This window comes from Mobula birostris, chromosome 5 (genome assembly GCF_030028105.1).
Source record: "Mobula birostris isolate sMobBir1 chromosome 5, sMobBir1.hap1, whole genome shotgun sequence".
Taxonomy (NCBI): domain Eukaryota; kingdom Metazoa; phylum Chordata; class Chondrichthyes; order Myliobatiformes; family Myliobatidae; genus Mobula; species Mobula birostris.
The window spans coordinates 38,527,859-38,546,962 of record NC_092374.1 but is presented as its reverse complement, the minus strand read 5'-3'; the positions used below and the strand labels follow the sequence as shown (position 1 = coordinate 38,546,962).

The following is a 19,104-nucleotide window of genomic DNA, read 5'->3' as shown; positions in this document are numbered from 1 at the left end:
CCCCTACCAATTACCTCAGTATCTCAAAACAGTCTAGCTCTCATGTCAAAAGGCATGAGCTCGCAACAAGAAAGTAGGTGACCAGATAAAGACTTCTCCAAATGAAATGTACAAAATCATAATCAGACTGCTATTTAGGGCAGGTTTCGTAACTTTGAGCAGCACCAGTACATACACGCTGAGTTTATCGTTAAAAAAATTGGATACATATTTCCTCATACGTTTGACGTAGCACTAAAATATTAAATAATACCTTAATGCTTTTCACCACACATTACACATGGAAGCAAAATAAAAGAACATGTCACAAAACCTGAAAGAAACAGAACATTCAGGATTAAAGAAGTAACATGTCAGGTTAACAACTCCATGGATCTCATCACAGTTTCTGCCTGACCTGCCTAGTGTTTCTAACATCTTTGTTTTTGTTACCCATGGTATGGTTTCCAGGACACGCAATTACTACAAAAAATCCACCAAACCCTATTTTTTTCTTTTAAAAAAACAGATACCAGTTGATTCCTTTTCATACATAATTTCAGTTTCATATAAATTGGGCTCCAATGCTATTTCTTGTGATCAACATACCTAGACCAGCTTGAAAAGCGCAATAATTGTATACAGAATTCATTACTTATGATAAAGCAATCGTTTTACAAATTTGTTCTAATCCACCTGTTTTACAAGACAATCTGAACTTCAAAAAAATCTACTCATACCTCCAGTTTTTTTTTTAACTCTGTACACCACCAACTCTGCCGTGGCTCTCCTGTAAGTTTTCCAACCAAGTACTGAGTGCACGGTTACAGCCGTCTCACGCATTCAGTGACCCGCACACCATCCGCTTCACAGTCCAATCAGATGCTGACCCACTTCCTGAGCTACAATGGGCAACTCCACTTCCACAACGATGAGAATCAAAGATTTCATTTCCCAGCAAGAATCATTGCAACAATTCCTCAAAATGTCACCCAGTTAATTCATAGCTTTATAATTAAGGAAGACTCCATCCCCTAACGTTACACTATTACGCTCAGTTCACCTGTTGTCCAGTGGTGCCCTGCGGCCACTGGATTCCAGTTTGGATGTTCAGCCACACATAGTTCGCCCGTGCTGGAACGCCGACCATGGCTGGTTGGTTTTGTTAGCCCCTCTGTTGTTCTAAGCGCATGCTCCGATGCCGATACGCGGATCAATCCCTAAATCCAATCATCTGCTCTCTCCCTTAATATCCACACCAGGGCCTTCCAAATTCAACGTGCAACGACAATGGAAGCCCGAAATTTTGCCAATAGGAAATAAAAGCATACCAAAGATGAGGAGCACAAATCGCCCACCGTGTCCGAGACTCTCAACCTTGCGATGCAATGAGATCTCGCTGGGATTCCAGCTCCCGGACCGTACTCTCGCCGCTGCTACTGCCCAGAAAACTGACGCACGCACTGAGACGCCGGCAATTTAAATTAAAGGGACACCGTCTATACTGAAAACTGCTTCTGTAGATTAACAGGGTGAATTTGCACTAAACATGAATATACTTTATATCGAAATAAATCGCATTGCCTTAACAGAGGTATAAGACGCTGTATTGCCTCGTTTCTATAGCTAAAAACAGAGATTTCATAATAAATATTTTATACTGCAATCATTTCTTCCCCCTATAAAGTTCTTCATAGAGAAAATTAATAAAGTTTATAGAACTTTATAGAGAAAAAATTCCCCATTTTTTATTAATGAACCTACATCACAATAGGAGTAAAACATATATATGGGATTGTCAAAATATTAAAAAAGCTTTTTTAGTAAACCTTTTTTAATAAAGGTAGTAAATAAAAATATTTATTTTAATAAAAAATTAAACCTTTTAATTAAGGATATTCAAATCATTTCTATAAACCGTTGATAGCAACAGCCAGAGCAATGAGACCAGTTTATAAGAAAATTGACAAAAACTCCCAGCTTTTTCTGGTTTCCCCAATTCTACTTTGCATGAGAATGCTTCCTCATATTTACCGTAGATTGTTCACTCTTTTTGTGTGACAGGGGATTAAAATATATAAAATGAAATGCTGTAAGAGGTGCAAAAAGAGAGCAAACCATGGTGAGGCTGGGTCATTTTCCTTCTGGAAATCCAATAGCAGAGGGGAAGAAGCTGTTCCTAAAATAGAGTATGTGTCTTCAGGCTCCTGTACCTCCTCATGCTGCCTTTTTTGAGGCATCACATTTTAAAGATATCCTCGATGCTGGGGAAGCTAATGTAGTGATTTCAATATTTCAGTAATATTGTAAATATATTGTTTGATTTGTATTCTTTGTTTCCATAACTCATTATGGGTTATATATATGAAGTGTATGAATGGCATACACCGCCCGTCATATGTGAGCGCCTTACTAAAAAAAGAAAGAAAAACTAAGTAGACCCTATCTTGGCTCTTGTGTTTTTCTTTTGATTAGTTCTGGAGTTACGAAACATAACATCTAGCACCCATACAACAGGAACTCTGCAGATGCTGGAAATTCAAGCAACACACATCAAAGTTGCTGGTGAACGCAACAGGCCAGGCAGCATCTGTAGGAAGAGGTGCAGTCGACGTTTCAGGCCGAGAACCTTCATCAGGACTAAGCGCTCGGCCTGAAACGTCGACTGCACCTCTTCCTACAGATGCTGCCTGGCCTGCTGCGATCACCAGCAACTTTGATGTGTGTATCTAGCACCCATGATGGAGCTGCCTGAGTTTGCCATCTACTGCTGCATTTTTCCAATTCTGTCCTCTGGTCCCCTTCCTACCAGACAATGAAGCAACTAGTCAGAATGCTTTCCTCGGTACAGGTAGAAATTTGCAGATGGTACGCCTTTGGTGACATACCAAATCTCTTCAAACTCCTAATGAAATATGTCTGCTGATGTGCTTTCTTAGAAATTGCATAAATATGTTGGGCCCAGGATATATCTCCAGTGATGTTGGCACCGCAATACTTGAAACAGCTCACTGTAATATTTATTATATATACGCCCGCAGTTGAACTGAAAGAGATGTTACTGCACCACTTTATGATTCTGATTTTTTAAAAAATAGCATGCATGTTGTCTATCAGGTCAGGCACCTTGTTTTACCTTAAAACCTGCATTTTCTTTTCCTGCTTCGTCCTCTACTGAGAAATGCAACCTCTATGGTCAGTGAACCACCGATCAGACTGGATTAAGTGTTGGTCACAGCATAGATAATAGCTGCATTCTGCATTAAAAGAGCTATTGTAGCATGAACCACAACTATTTACTCATCACAAATGCCAATCCGAGCAGGTCATGATTTTCCGTAAATTCTGAGATTAAGGATGAGCAGACACAGATTTACTGCAGTCAGCATATTTTTCTTGACCCACAGTTCTGATGACCCCAGATACAGTGTCCAGGAGCTAGGGATAGAAAACCAGATGTCCATCGTGTCCTGGCAAATGGAGTACCATGTGGGAAAAAGCAATTTTATGCACTTTGATATGAAAAAAGTAATGCTGAATATTATTTTTAAGTGGTGAGAGGTCAGGAGACATTGGTGCTGAAATCACCAAGGTATCTTTATATAGAAGTTGATGAAAGATAACATGACATCCAACAAACTGTTGGCACTTATTGCTAGAGGAATTGAGTACAAGAGTAAAGATGTTAAATGAAATCATTCTGAGACCATACCTCGAGTAAACACAAAATAATCTGCAGATGCTGGGGTCAAAGCAATACTCACAACACACTGGAGGAGCTCAGCAGGTCGGGCAGCATCCGTGGAAAAGATCTGTCGACGTTTCCAGCCGTAACCCTTCGTCAGGACCATACCTAGAGTATTGTGTACAGGGAGTACTACAAAGTTTCAATGGACTGGTGCTTAGGATGTCATACCTGACATGTGAGGCAAACTTAAGTAGAGATGGTCTTTATTCTTCAGAGTTTAGAAGAATCAGACGGAGAAGAGTTCTTACAGACCTCCAGAATGGACATGTGAGTAAATCAATACAAAAAAGGCTGTAAGAACTCAGCAGAAGCAACATCTACGGAGGAAGATGGCTCAAGACCCTTCGTCTCAACTGCATGTTTGACGAGAAGAGTCAAGAACTAGGAGCCTCAAAATAAGGCAATTTAGCAATAAAATGAAGAGAAAGAATGTTCCAGGATGGTGAATTATTTGGAAATCTCTACCTTGGGGTGGGGCTTCTACTGGCTTCCCTACTCTCTGATGACAAATAAACCACAACCACCTCTAAGACATTAGAGACTGAACATTAAAGGCTATGTATTTACCTGTACAGGACATCAGTACACACTCCTCTACCCCAACCGTGCATCTCACAAGCACAGGTCTTGTCAATTTACAGCTTACATTCTTTGATCTTATTCCAGTGAGCTCATCAACAAAATAATTCAGAAACACTAACTGTCATTTACATGGCACTAACTGAATTAGATAGTGGAATTGTTACAGATCAAGGTGACTTAGCTCATCGAGTCTGTTCTAACTCTTGGTAGGCCAATCACATTAAATCCACTCCCCGTCTCTTTATCCATGGCCCACCAAACCACTTCCCCTCTCTTTTGTGAGTCCTGATTGCTTCAGATTCTTCCATTCCTACCAGCCAGATGTTCCAGGTCATAACTACTCTCTGCATAGAAAAGTTTGTTCCTCAAATATCTTTTATATCTTTATCCCAGAATTGTCAATGTATTGTCCTTACTTCTTAACCATTGATTAATAGGAATACTTCCTTCTACCTACAAGTTGTATTGTGCTATTTCTCTTAAACGGCTTTGACCAATGGTCTAACCTTACAATGAAAGCCCACATCCCAGCTCTGCACTTAATGCTTTTGTGGCATACTGGGACTAAAGTAAAAGCACTTGAGAAGTAATTGTGCCAGGTTGATATTCATGGTGATTTTTATTAATTAATTTATGTACCTAGAAATGTAGCACAGAATAGGCCCTTCTGACCCTTTGAGCTGAGTCACCAAACGACACTTGACAACCCCAATTTAACCCTAACCTAATCACGGGACAATTTACAATGACCATTTAACCTACCTGGTATGTCTTTGGACTGTGGGAGGAAACTGGAGCACCTATAGGAAACCTACACATTCTATAGGATGAACTTACAGTGGCTCTGTCCAGAATAAAGATGCCCAAATTTCAGAAGGAATTGAGCATTTTGGGAACAATTCTTGTAGTTCTATTGTTTTTGTGTTTTCTAAATATCTAGTGACTAATCAGGAGCAAGTGCATTTGTATCTCCCTGCATTACAGAATGATAAAGTGGTGGATGCTAATTTGTGGTGGGAGATCCTGTTATACATTCCTGGAAATGGCGTTTGAATTTGCACACTGGACCAGCAGGTCAGACTGCTGAATTTGTATGAAGACTCCTTACTACATCACAGAGGGGTGCCACTGATATCGATCCCTTTTACGATAAAGAAAAGACTGTTGGGGGAAATTATTTGGCTTCTCAGATTTTGGTTTTCTATTTTGGGGGAGCTGGGAGGGAGTTGTCTATTTCAGCTAATCTCAACCCTGAGTATGGTAGCAGCCTTAACAGACTTGAGCCTTAATAGTCCTGGTGGAGTAAGTAATTTAAGGGTTGGTATTTCCCTCTGTACCACTTGTGTAATTGGAAAGTCCTGACTCTTAAAGTGATTTCTTCACTTGGCAGTGTTAATGCACTTATAGATTTTGTACAAATTTTTAAAAAGCACAATAAGTAATCCTAGAATGATGTCAAAAGAGCTGAATTTTTTTGTCCTGATGAAGGGTCTCAGCCTGAAACGTTGACTGTTTATTCCTCTCCATAGACCCGCTGAGTTCCTCCAGCACTTTTTACATTTTCTTTTAGATTATGAGATTTTTTAGATTTTTGTTTGAGTGTGTTACTCTGAACTTCCAGCAACTGCAGAATCTCTTGTGTTTGTGAGTTTTTTCAAAAAGAATTGTTCAAATGATGTTAAAATTACCAACAAAGCTTTAGTTTATTGAATAAAGCAATAGAAAATACTGACAATACTCAGAAGGTCAGGCAGCATCTTTGAAAAGAAAAAAAAAGAGTTAATGTTTCTGGTCAAAGGTCTTTCAAAAGAACATTAAATGTGCCTCATTGTCTCTGAACTAAATACTTGGCAGGCAATTTCAGAAAGCAGTTAGGAGGAAACCATTCTAACAGGCCTGAAGTCGCATATCGACCTGTTTATTGAATCAGATGATAATCTTGTGATATGAGATTGATGAATATCACCTAGTCCCTTAATCTAATTTGATTAATAGCATTGTCCCTAAACTTCTGTGATAGCCTCCTGTTGTCTGTAGCTCTTTGTGCATTAACAAAACAAACAAAATCACTCAAAAGTTGGGGTCAATTCGCTTTTGACTCCAATATATAATAGTTCTGGTGCAGATCCAGACATCAGCGTAGAGTTGCTGTTAGCACAACACTATTACAGCTCGGGGTGCCTGGGTTCAGGGTTCAATCCTGGCATCCTCTGGAAGGAGTCTGTAATGTTGAATCAGGCTCATGGGTCTGGCAAGTGATACCGAAAGCACTCCCTGTGAATAGGTATATTAATCATTTATTTACAAACGGTAAAATTTCGACCAAACGTTCATGCTCCCTGAGTTACTGGCACTACAAAGCTGAATATTCAACAAACATACGCACTTTGAGCAAACATTCTCAGTTAAAAGTGCACGTAGAGTATATCTTCTCAATTATCATGAGCATCCTTGCCTTAAACAATGGGAGAAGAGAGCAAGTCACTTCCACGTGCTATTTTATATACTCAGAATATTTAAAACTGGACACCAGGCAGTTATCCAATGGGGAAAGCAGCTGAAGTTTTTAAACTAACCAATCACAACGGAAGCAACTTTTGAACATCGGAATCAGGAAATGTCCCCACAGGACACTTCACCCCTTGAACGTTGTGAATGTGATGATCCAACTCTCAAATTAGTAAGACTCTCACAAACTCCCAACTAATTATACATAAAACACAAGAGTACAATAACCAGTACTATACACCCAATAGACAGATCCCAGTAGTCCACCTGTCTCCCTTTGCCCCAAAAGGCCACCAGCCCAGCCCAGAGTGTAATAGATAATGGGCTGGTCCCCCCACCCCCCCACTGAGTCTTATACACTGACTCTGAGATATGATCAACCAGGAGAGTGATGTTCCCTGACCCACCAGGAATATAGGTCCAGCATTCTTAACCAATAACAGTACAAATGCCACCTTTCTTTGTGAGCAGGTCATCCAAGGCCATCGGAATCAGCTCCTGGAACTTTATCCAATGCACCTTGTGATGTCTAGCTTCTAGCCCAGATTCAATAGATTTCCTGCTCTTCCCAGCCCATACCCTGAATCTTGCAAATGTAATTTATATGGAACTCAACAAAAGATGCCCAGAATCAGAGGCCAGATGTTTCTGGAATTCTACACGCAAGGAGTATTTTTAGCACTGGCTGGCAGAACACGGTGAACCATATTGTGACAGTGAGACATGTCTTGCATGCATAAATGGAATATGTTACAAGAAGAAGATTGTTATGGGAAATGCGTGTGCATCTTGCAGTTTAAGGCCAGTGCACTTGGATTGTGGTGTAGTGTCCACGAAAAACATAATGGCTGGTTTAAGGACTATAGAAAGAAACAAAAAGGAATGCTAACATTGAATTATTAACTACACAAGCAAACAAAGGGTTGATTTGAATAAAGTCTTCTCAGTATCGAATATAACCAAAGTTTCAATGACAAATTCTGCCATCTTCTTTGTGTTGGGCACGTGGCCAAGTTGTTAAGGCATTTGTCTAGTGATCTAAAGGTCACTAGTTCGAGCCTCAGCTATGGCAGTGTGCTTGTGTCCTTGAGCAAAGCACTTAACCACACATTGCTCTAGTGTCTGTGTGAGGAGTGGCACCCCAGACAGACTTCCAATCTGCGCCTTGTAAGGCATGAAAATGCCCGACACAGGCCTCTCATGGTCTGAGTCGACGTTCCCTCCTCCCCTTCTTCAGGAATGAAGAGATTTATTCATTCAATCATTTATTCCCCAGTTAATAATTCTGCTTGATATTGAATCTTAAAATGCAGGTCTAATTGCCTTATCAAACTCCCTGGGCACAAATACCACACAATGTCATATATAGTCAGTGGGCACTTTAGTAGGTACACCTGTACACTTTCTCTTTAATGCAAATATCTAATCAGTCAATTATATGGCAACAACTCAATGCATAAAAGCATACAGTCATGGCAAAGAGAATCAGTTGGTGTTCAGATCAAAAATGACTTTGACCATAAATGATTGTTAGTGCCAATGGAGTGGTTTGAATTTGTCAGAAACTACTGATCTCCTGGGATTTTCATGCACAATAACCCCTAGAGTTTACACTGCTGTGTACATACATCTACTGATGCTTCTGGACACATCTTCAGTGATGTTCTTGGAATCATCGGGTGTTTCAGGTCTTTCAACATCATACAACCTCCTCCAGGTGACCCAGCCGGGGCTGATCAGACCCCAGTTTATGTCCAGATGGCTAGCTACTTATGACTCCATGGCTCCCCTCTTGTGAGCCACAGCCATCTTGAGGCCCTCTCTGCCGCATCGGTGGTACTGCGGATGGCTCTCCTTTTCCTCTCTCCCCTGATGCCCAAAATGCTGAAGGCTCTAACTAAGGAACGGGCTACAGATCCCCTACAACCAACCTCCACTGGGAGACAGCTCGCTCTCCATCCAGCCTGCTGACAGTTGCTAACCAGTCCTGCGTACTTGGAGAGCTTCCTTTCAAAGGCCTCTTCCAAGCAATCTTCCCATGGGACTGTCAGCTCCAGCAGCACCACTTGCTTAGTAGACTCAGACACTAGGACAATGTCTGGTCGCAGGGTGGTGGCTGCGATATGGTTGGGGAACTTCAGCTGCCGTTCGAGGTCCACCAACAGCTGCCAGTCCCTTGCAGAGGTCAGAATGCCTGCAGATGTTCTTTTGGCAGGTATTGGCTGCTCCCCAGCTCTGACAAAGGCAATGGTCTGCTTGGAGGGTCGGGACCGCTTCGCCCACTCCACTCCTGCGCTGACAGCTTCAGCGATAGTCTTCAGGACCTGTTCATGAATGGGGCAAAAAAAAACCCCAAAAAAATCCAGTGGGCATCAGTTCTGTGGGCAAGAGCGTACAGCACAAGAACAAGTTCCTCAGCCTACAATGTTTGTGCTGACCAAATTAAAATAATCCTGTTACGTTTTGTAACTTCAAAACATTAAACTAATTCAAAGGGAATCTGCAAATGCAGGTCCCACTTTGAGTTTACTTTAAGCGAAACACGGACAAATCATGTGACAGCGTGATGACATTTGCAATTCACGTATACAACCTGTAATTAATTATTTAAATAAGCAAGAATGCTTAATCCACCTCCATATATACAAGATTACTCAAATATGATTGAAGTATTAAATACACAACAAATCCCTTCTTCCAGACCATGATCCACATCCCTACATTCCCTCTATGTTTAAATTTCTCTTAAACTCCACTATTGTGTTAACTTCCACCACTGCCCCAGGTGCTTACCAGTTTCTTTGTAAAATACTCTTACCTGAATATTTCCATTAAACCTTTCTCCTCCGACCTTAAATCTATGACCTCTTGTATTTCACTTTTCTATTCTGGGGAAAAAAAATCATCCCAATTTTTGCCTCTCATAATTGTATCTGCAAATGCAGGATCAGCTTTGTGGAGGCTGATGAGACTGCTCACACTTTTTCTTCCAATAGGTTCACAGAGGGAGGGAGCTTTGTGATCCAGGTTCACAGAGGGAGGGAGCTTTCTGATCCAGGTTCACAGAGGGAGGGAGGGAGCTCTGTGATCCAGGTTCACGGAGGGAGGGAGATCGGTGATCCAGGTTCACGGAGAGAGGGAGCTCTGTGATCCAGGTTCACGGAGAGAGGGAGCTCTGTGATCCAGGTTCATGGAGGGAGGGAGCTCTGTGATTCAGGTTCACAGAGGGAGTGAGCTCTGTGATCCAGGTTCACAGAGGAGGGAGCTCTGTGATCCAGGAAGAGGATTATCACTCAGTAACATTCTCGCAGACAGACATATTGAGGATCATTTACGCCAAGTGACAGAATGACTACAAAGTGCACAGCCTACTGGAATTTCCTGTCCTCTATCACAGAGGTTTTGGACGATAGCAGACAGTAGAGTCTGGATCAGCCACTGTCCCTGGAGGAGCAGATTTGCTCCATCCATTCCCTTGGCTTGAATAAAACTCCAAAAGCAATGGCTGACTGGTAGAGTTGTATTCGGCTCTGTGGGACTGGATGGACCCGGATCTGCTCAAAGTGTACAACACTCAGCATTTGGAGGGTGTATCATCACCCTCATCAACAAGGAAAGCAGAGAGAAGGAGAACATCGGGATATTTTGCATGCGAATGTGGATTACAAGATCCTGTCCAAAGCCCTTGCAAACCATATCGATGCTGCTCTGGGACAGGTGATCCACCCACACCAAACCTGTGCTAAAACTGGAAGGGAAATCTCTGACAGCCTTGTGCTACCCAGCTATACCATTGCCTATGTGCAGTACAGAGTGGTGGATGACTGCCTGGTCAGCTGAGACCAGGAGAAGGCCTTTGACATGATATCACACACATACATGATTGACATGCTCACCTACATGGGCATTAGGGAGGGAATCAGAAATTGGATGCAGATATCTCTGTAGCATGGTCCAAATTAATAGGTGAAAGGCAAATGCCCTTCTGATCAAGCCTCGAGTCTGGCATGATCGTCCACTCTCCCTTGTCTTGTTTGTCTGATGCATAATCCCTTCACAGGTTTCATCAGGAAGGATGGCAGCATAAGAGAGGTGATACTGCCATGGATGATATCATTGTCTTCCGCTCAGCTTCGTGGTCGGTTCACAGATTGATCAGCATCTACAACCAACGTGAGTTAGCATTGAGGGCCAGAGTCAACTGTGATAAAAGTTGAGCCATTCCCTTCGGCAACTGGCCCAACCAACCTAACATTCCCTTTACCATTAGGCCTAACTACCTGAAGGTTCTGGGGATCTGGATCACTGAGCAGAGATGTGCAACAAAAAATGGCTGGAGTTGATTGGGAAGGTCCAACAAAAATTGGGACTGTGGAGATGATGTTCTCTGTCAATAACTGAGAAGAACTTGGTCATCAGATGCAATACACTCTCATTGTTGCTGTACTTGTGCAGGTGTAGCCCTGCTCCTCTTCCTTGGTAATCCGCATGGCCACCTTCCTGTTCATCTAGGTGTCCAAGTTAAAGATAGTCCAACAGGTCATGATGTACAAATCCCCAGAGAATGGGAACAATATTGTACCCAACGTTACCCTTCATCCTGATGACCACCTTCACATGTGCCTGCATCAAAGTGTGCATTGACCCAAACAACGTAAGTCCCAATTTTACTACGTGCTCAATTTCTACCTATCCCTGGCGTTGAGGAGGATAGGACTGACTCCATTGTTATGCAATGGTCCCAGCCCGCTGGATGTTGTTGCACTAACTGTCCTTTGTGGAATTGCTCTTCCAGACAAGTACCTTTGACCACCAGTCCATCAGGAAGTGGTCAATGCATAATGTACTGCAGACACTGCTGGTCAGGGACTCTTTGAAGACTTTAGAGTGGTTCCCTAAGCAAATTGTCCAAATCATCTGCAGAATCCCTCATTGCCGGAACTCACCACAAGCATCAGGATTTTGTATGGCTGGTGGAGAGAGGAGCCCTCACAGTGAGATCCTTTCTGTGCAGACAATACATCATCTCCAGTACACGCTACCCTCCAGATGGCTACATGGGCAAGGTACAGTCACCCACTGCTTTGCAGACAATGGATTTACTAAGACTATGTTGAGATCACTGTTCCCTCTAAGCTGCACTGGTGCATGGCTGCACAGTAACTGAAATGCTCCTGCATGCATAGCCTTTGTTGCCACGCACCTGGAATTTTCTTTTATAGAATGTTAATATAATTTTGAAATTACAGCAAGTTAATATAATTTTGAGAGTATGCTAATATATTGCTGACTATCACAAGGAGCAAGTTAATGAATGTAATGATCCAATCAGCAACTACTTACTGAAGATTTTGAGCAATCCACAATATTGAGGAGCAGTAACTATCCTTATTGGTGTTTTTTTTAGAAGATCTGGCATCTCTTTGTAAATTCCTTCAGAAAAGCTGTTTGAAGCACAGCAGTATGCAAAAGCAAAAATTCAAAAGTTATGGTCACAGTACCTTGGCGATAACATTTATTGCAGTGGCAAAGTGAAAATCTGCTTGCATTTATCATTTCTGATCGATACTGCGCCTGCTGTTCGATCCATTCAACGTGTGTAATCACTTCGATTTCCTGATGGTGAGTTATAAGAATGGCAAGCTGTTGACCCTGTTGCTACTGCAAACACAGCCAATTTTGAATTTGGAACAGAGAATGTTGTATGACTGACAAAAAAATACTCAGCTATTATTACGAAGTATGACAAAATCATTGCTTCAAAAATATTACCACAATATTGTGATCTCAAGCTTGCCATTTCTGAGAAAGTTAAGACTGGTTCAATTAAGAGGACCACTAATACGTTGAATTATGTGTTTAGAAATGAAGAATTTGAATAACTGTCAATTCTTATGACAACTTTGAATCAGATTGGAATTAATATCACCAGCATATGTCGTGAAATTTGGTATGTTTGTGGTAGCAGTATAATGCAATACATAATAATGGAAAAAAAAACATGAATTACAGTAAGTATATATATAAAACAGTTAAATTAAATAAGTAATGCAAAAATAGACATTAAAAAAGTAGTGAGATAGTATTTATGGGTTCAATTTCCATTCAGAAATTGGATGGTAGAGGGGAAGAAGCTGTTCCTGAATCATTGAGTGTGTACCTCCTTCCTGATGATAGCAGTGAGGACAAGGCATGAAATGGATGATGCGGGTCCTAAATGATGGCTGCTGCCTTTTTTTGAGGCATCACTGCTTGAGGATGTCGTGGAGACTACAGAGGCTGTTGTCCATGATGAAGCTGATTAAGTTTATAATTCTCTGCAGCTTATTCTGATCCTGTGCAGTAGTATCCCCCTCCACCCCACATACCAGATGATGATGCAGCCAGTTAGAATGCTCTCCAATGGAATCTGTAGAAATTTGTGAGTGCCTTTGGTGACATACCAAATTTCCTCAAACTTCTTATGAGGTATATTTGCTTTTCTGCCTTCTTTGTAGCTGAATCAATATGTTGGATCCAAGATAAACCTTTGGAGCTATTGAAACCCAGGAACTTGAAATTAATCATTCTTTCCACTTCTAATCTCTCTATGAGGACTGGTATATTCTCCCTTGTCTTACCCTTTCTGAAGTTGGCAATCAGTTCTTTGACCTTACTGTGCAAGGTTGTTACTGCTCTACCATTCAGCTAGCTGATATATCTCGCTCCTGTATGCACCTTTTGTCACCAACTTAAATTCTGCTTAGAATTTGAACATTTCAAGTTTCTAATGCTGACTGCAAACATGGATTCCATCTTATGAATTCAATCAAATGTAAATCCAGAAACAGACCAGAAGTGAAGCATTTGGATGATCTAATGAGCATTAAGACATATCTTTCCTCTGGATGAGAAATTAATCTGGATGGTGTTGATAGACAATGATATGTAATAAAGACAGATGAGAAAAAGTTAATGAAATATGAAAGATTTTCTTTGTTGTAACTGTACTTCATTAATATATTTGTACTGTACTTCAATTAATGAATAAAATCAAAAGTATGTTATTTTTCAATTTTCATTCTAAATATTCAGAGAAATCATATTACAAAAAAAATTAAATTGCTGCGCAGTTTTCAGGCTGTAAAAGTTTCCAGCTCAGAGAAATGGCCGGTTCACGCAGCTGTAAAAGGAATTAGTGGAGAAGAATGTAAAAGTTCTTGTCTTGGTTCGTCCCCAGAAGCTGCATCACAGTCTCTGATCTGTGGGCTGTTACCAGTGGCACACACTAAGACAGATATCAAGTGCTGCTGGAAGGTCATTGATTCAGCGAAAGACACACTTTGGTTTTTGGCCTTCCAGCACAGCAAGATGTCCATAAGGGAAAGTCCCTTAAGCAACAAAAAAAGGTGTATCATCCCAAATGACCAGATAAGTGTCAATGATACTATGTTTTTTTTTCAGAAAAAGTTCACACTATGGAATATATGACTATGAATGTAAACGTTTTCTCCTATTCCTTCTGCTCTATATATTTATTTATTATGAATAACATTGATTTTTGAAATATAAAAAATATGAACTTCTGTCAGGTCTCTCCTCAGACTCCAATACTAGAGAGAAAACAATTGAAGTTTGTCTGTCCTACAGCTAATGCCCTCCAATCCAGAAAACATCCTGGTGAAACTCTCCTGCACCATCTCCACAGCCTCCCACATCTTTTGTGTGAGGTGATGACTGGAACTGCACACAAATGTGATCTAACCAAAGTCTTGTACAACTGTAACTTGACTTCCTAATTCTTATACTCAACGCCCTGACTGACATAGGCAAATATGCTCTATGCCTCTTTTCAAATCTAACTACTTGTGCTGTCACTTTCATGGAACTACGGACTTGAAACCCAAGGTCACCCTATACTTCAATGTACATTGTCTACAATAATAATGGATGGAGTTGTGGAGAACGAAAAAGGGTCATCAAAGTGCACAACAGGATATAGAACTGTTACAGCTATGGGCAGAGAAATGGCAAATGGAATTTAATCTGAGTGAGTGTGAGATTTTGCACTTTGGGTGGTCAAACATAAGGGGAAAGTATACAGTTAACAACATCGACATAAAGTGGTATCTTGGGGTCCAAGTCCATATGTGGCAACATGAGTAGATAGAATGGTTAAAAAAAAAGCATATGCTATGCTTGGCTTCCTCACTAGTGGCGTCAAATGTAAGATAATGAAGTCGTAAAAATTTGATTAGGCTCTAGTTGGAGTATTGCGTGCAGTTCTAGTTGTCCCATTATAGGAAAGATGTAGCAGCTTTGGAGTTGGTTTAGAAGAAGTTTACCAGGATGCCATCTGGACTGAAGTGTATTAGCTGGAAGCAGAGGTTGGGCAATACTTGGAATATTTTCCCTCAAGTGCCAGAGACTGAGGGAAAACCTGATCGAAGTTTATACAATTATGAGAGATATAGATAGCATGGACAGCCAGATTCTTTTTTCCAAAGTAGAAATGATAAACACTAGAGGGAATATCTTTAAGTCGTGGCAATTTTTTTTACATAGAGAGTGGTAGGTACCTGCAACACACTGACAGGGGTGATAGTGGAAACAAGCGAGAGAGGCATTTACGAGGCTTTTAAAAAGGCACATAATAGTGGCATTCAAGAGGCTTTTATATAGATAGGCACATGAACATGCAAGGATAAGCAGAAAGGATTGGTTTACTTTGGCATCATGATGGGCTCTGACAATGTGTTCCTGTGCTGTACTGCTCTATGTTCCAACAATGAACATTGGTCACACCAGCAATGCCCATATCTGCGATTTAATAGAAAAAAAATCATAATCACTTGCACCAAGGACACAGTCAAATGCTGCCTAAAATTTGCAGTCTACTACATTCATAACATGGCAAACAAAGTTGAGAATTTGCTTCTGATATAAGCAACAAAGTGATTGTGTTGAACGTGGAGACGTTTTCCTTCTTAGAACCCCATTTCCAGTGGGATTTAGGAAAAACAGCAGCGAAGGTCTGGCAGAGTCCTTTAATTTCTCTAAAGCCTCCATCAAGTTCAGGGCAGTTTCAAGCCAAGACCCTGAGGCTGAAATTCCAGTCATACTGGCTCCATCAATTTCTCAACAAAACTCCAGAACTAGGTCAATAGAAAACTTGAGGAACCATATTCACTGTTACCTCATGCAACCTGACGGTCTCCCACCAGAGTTTTGTTGGATGCCGACTGAAACCTCGGAGGAAGTTCATCCCGTGAAACAAATTCATGGATTGTCGAAACTGAAGATCGAATGATGACTGATCAAAGTCTGTAGACCACAACAAGAACTTCCGTTATACATCATGTTTCTATTAAGTAATTATTTTTGTCCGATTTTGATTGGGGCAGGCTGGCTCTGCGGTTTGCAGGTAACAAACGATACAGTGTTAACTTGAACTGAACTGACCTGAACCTAACCAAGACTGCTTCAATGACTCTGTGGTTTGATGTTTTATATTCTGTGTTTTTCCCTCATTTTTTTTTTGCAATTTGCACGACTTGTTCTTTTTTCTGTGCATTGGGTGTTTGATGTTTTCTTTGAACAGGTTCCATGGTGTTTCTTTGTTTTGTGGCTGTTTGTGGGAGATGAATCTTAGGGTTGTATACTGCTTACATACTTTGACAATAAATGTAGTTTGAACTTTGATATGTAGTATGAGGGGAGAAAAAGATGGTGGCACGACGCAGCATGCGCGACCGCTCTGAAATGAAATCGTATTTGTTAAGTAGGGGCCATGCATAATCCTGATTTGATGGAGACAGACATGAGAGGCACGGAGGAACATTTGGAGAAACTTCTGAAATGCCTGTTTTGCTGTCACTGCTACTGTGTGATCAAGAATCTCTGGAGGGGAAGGCAACAAATCCTTCGCTTTGCCTATTGCCTGTTGCCAGGGCCGGGGTCGAAGTGCTCGGCAGAGATGGTGCTCGGTGCTGGAGGGCTGGTCAGAGGCTCGAAGTTTTTGGACGGACATGAGTCGGCTGTGGTCAGGTGCTTCCAGGATGCTGCATCGGCAAGTTTGTGGCGCTGTAAGCTCATGGCAGGAGGAATTTCTCCCTTCTGCATGAGATGATGGGACTTTCGAGAGACTTTGAGACTTTTTTTTACCATGCCCATGGTCTGCTCTTTATCAAATTACGGTATTGCTTTGCACCGTTGTAACTATATGTTATAATTATGTGGATTTTGGCAGTTGCTTTAGTCTTGGTTTGTCTTGTGTTTCTGTGATATCATACTGGAGGAACATTGTATCATTTCTTAATGCATGCATTACTGAATGACAATAAAAGAAGACTGCACGTCCTCATAATCTAATCTAATCTAAGAGTAGATTTCTCTGGTTGTTTCATTCCAGCTGAAAAGAAAGCGGAAATAACCAGTCTAAAAAGGTGGATTAAAGTATGGAGCAAGAGCTGGCAAGTGATAGGTGGATACAGGTGAGGGGACTGATAGGTAGGGGGAGAGTAGGAATCATGAAAGAAGCTGGGAGGTGATAGGTTAATAGTGACAAAGGACTGAGGACAATAGAATCTGATAGGAGGACATTGGACCATGGAAGAAAGGGAATGATGCTCTGGACCAACAGATTTGGCCAGATTTTAATTCCACTTCCCATTTCCAAACCAACTTGTCTGTCCACAGCCTCCTCCATAGCAAACATTGTTAAATATTCTGACACAGCAAAACCAGACCCAAATATTTCATTATTTTCCAAATATCTACATTAGATGTGTTGATGTATAGTACATGTGACAAATAAAGGTAATATTTTTAATTTTCAAAATAGTTTTCATAGAATGAAATCTCCCTGACTTGAACTTCCTTTATTTAGTACCTTCAGTGATATTGTAAAATGTGGACTCGAAATTTCTTTGTAGATGTCTGTGCTCCCTCACTACAGCTGCACCAGAACTGCAGCATAAACAAGTTGCCCTGGAACAGCAAGGAGATCCTACACATGTCCTTGATGCAGAAATTTACCATTTCATCACAAGTAATGCACAAAAATGCTCTTTCAAGTCATAGAGAATGAAAATACTTTAGAAAACATTTTTTAAACAAAATACATTATAAGGTTTAGGCAGATAGGATCAAAAGCAAATTCTAGTTATCTGTTGTATTAAACGATGGCACAAGAAGCATACATACATACATGATTTCTTAACTTAATCATGTTTTTATTTTGCTTGTCCTAGCATACCATGAATCCTGTTTTTATCCCTCAACCTTTCAGATATTTCATAAAGACAGACAATGTACAAAGGACTGCTTATGAATGGCGCCAGGTTGCAGATAGTCTTGTACTTGTTACTGCAATCTGCCAGTTTAGCTGAATTTAACAATCCAACTCACCAGAACTTGTAACTTTTATTTCTGAAAGTAAGGGGAAGAAATTAATGTGTTATTACGTACATCCAGTAAATATCAAGGATTCATTCCCAGACTCAGTTAAAGTTGACAGAACATTTAAAACCAAAAGAACAATGATTAAACTGTTTGAAAACCGTTAACAATCCATTTCTGTATATAACAGCTACTTGTACATTTTGCTTTATGAGGTTGCTTCTATATTTGTGGCATTTTTATTGTGTTCTTAAGCCTGTTGTGTTTTTATGCTGCATCGAATCCAGAGTAACAACCATATAGTTCTCCTTTACACTCGTATACTGAAGAATAACAATCAACAAGCTTGAATCTTGAATCTTGAAAGTCATAAGCTGATCACAAAAGTAAGGTCATTGCCAAAACTTCTGGCCTAACATTTTTTATTTTATTTTGACAACTTTCATGTGCTTCCGCTAATGATAAGGTTCTGTGTTAAAAGCAAGGAACATTATCTGAAACAAAAAATTATTTTATTTTTTCGATGAAATATACTGTTATGTCTCAGGATTTGTAAAGTTAAAACACTGAATAACTTTAAAAAATATTAATTAAGGAGCAGCCTTCTTGGAAATTTATTGTTTGTTTTTGAAGTGTGACTCAGAAATATTCATGCAATACTACATATGACTACAAAGTGCGACAGACAGGAATTGCACACAGAATTTGCTGTTTTTATAAAGGTACATGCTGAATTACAGTGCTATTATTGGCAGGTGCCATATGTTATTTCTTTAGTCAATTAATACCAGCTACCAATTATTTGCCTAATCTTTCTTTAAATTTAAATGCTGCTCATTATGACACTAATGTTCATCCATGAATGACTCATTCAATAACAGAGGAAAGGATTAATTCCATTCCACTTC

At 40.5% G+C, this 19,104-nt stretch overlaps 1 protein-coding gene across 3 annotated transcripts in view; it reads right to left on the bottom strand.

Annotated features, from left to right (window-relative positions):
- LOC140197644 (soluble lamin-associated protein of 75 kDa-like) overlaps nucleotides 1–1,405 on the bottom strand; it is an 85,258-nt gene extending 83,853 nt beyond the window's left edge. The window contains exon 1 of one of the 3 annotated variants that reach the window (XM_072257909.1): nucleotides 1,311–1,405. The gene's annotated coding sequence lies outside the window, so the exon portion shown is untranslated. Of the gene's footprint in view, nucleotides 1–719; nucleotides 757–1,042; nucleotides 1,126–1,310 lie in introns of those variants that run through there. The other 2 variants (XM_072257910.1, XM_072257911.1) reach the window with 2 other exon arrangements.
- Nucleotides 1,406–19,104: the final 17,699 nt, after the last annotated feature.